Below are 1,238 nucleotides of genomic sequence, written 5' to 3'. Positions count from 1 at the left end.
GGGATTGAACTCAGATCCTTGCGTTTGCCAGTCAAGCGCTTATCCTACTGAGCCATCTCCCCAGTCCCATTATTATCTTTTTAAACACACAATGAAACTGATGTCCTGGTTGGAGGTCATGCAGCCGATTACATAACGGTGAGGTTGGCAGTGGTATTGAGGTTGCTACCAGGCATTGCCAGAGTCCTGGGTCATCAAGATCTCATGCCTATTTCTGGTGCCACAGATTGTACTTGTTACTTCTCCGCAAAATAAGGATGATTCCTTAAAACTGTACACATTTAAGAGATGACAGTGTCCTGTGAAAAAAGAAGACGTGAGCCAGCTATATGTGGTTAAATCACTTGCCAGGGTCATCCAGATTTTAAAGCTCAAGTTCTCTGGTTATGTGGGCAGCAGGCTTTCCAGGGTCTGATAGCTGCCTCCAGCACTGCGATGAATGGCAGTTAAATATTAATTCGTGGCTCCCTTGTGGGAAAACACTATCATTTCTGATCAGTGTCATCGCTTCCTACTTCTAAGAAATGTCTGAGGGAGTTATAGACCAGGCCTGTAGAAACTTTACATAAGAGAGCTGATAAGATCTAAATAGGCTGCAAAGAGGAGCAAGACCATCACGTCTGTGCATGTGCACGAGTGTGAGGCGTGTCTGTGATGGGGTGTGGAACGCCTGGCGCTTTAGGGCACTTGAACTGTGGTGCACACCTGTAATCCCAGCACTGTGGGAAGCTGAAGCAGGAGAATGTTGCGTTTAAGACCAGCCCGGACAATTTAACAACAGTGATTGTATGGTTCAAAATTTAAAAATATTGGGGCTGGAGAGATGGCTCAGTGGTCTAAAGCACCTACTTGAAACAAGCTTGGCAAAGCACAGGGACCGCGGGACCGCGGTTCGATCCCCAGCACCACATGCCAGCCAGACCCGCCCCCTGGTGGGCTGAGCTGGCCACACACACACACAATAAATAAATGTAATTAAAAAAAAAATAAAAAAAATAAAAGATCACCTACGGCAAGGGACGTACATAGTTCAGTGGTAGAGCACTTGCTTAGCATGAGCAAAGCCGTGCAACAGAAGAGGGGGACGCAGGTACACATTTCATTGTAAAGTGACAGTGCCTCATTCCTTCATTCCTCAGAAGTAACCATTTTTAACATTTTTGAGTTTTCCTCCAGAGCATTTTCCATGCATCCAATCAGTATGTATATAGGAACCAAAGAGGGTTTTGTTTTGTTTT

Source organism: Octodon degus, unplaced genomic scaffold (assembly GCF_000260255.1).
Source record: "Octodon degus isolate 3935 unplaced genomic scaffold, OctDeg1.0 scaffold00151, whole genome shotgun sequence".
NCBI classification, from domain to species: domain Eukaryota; kingdom Metazoa; phylum Chordata; class Mammalia; order Rodentia; family Octodontidae; genus Octodon; species Octodon degus.
Note: the sequence above shows the minus strand (reverse complement) of the source record.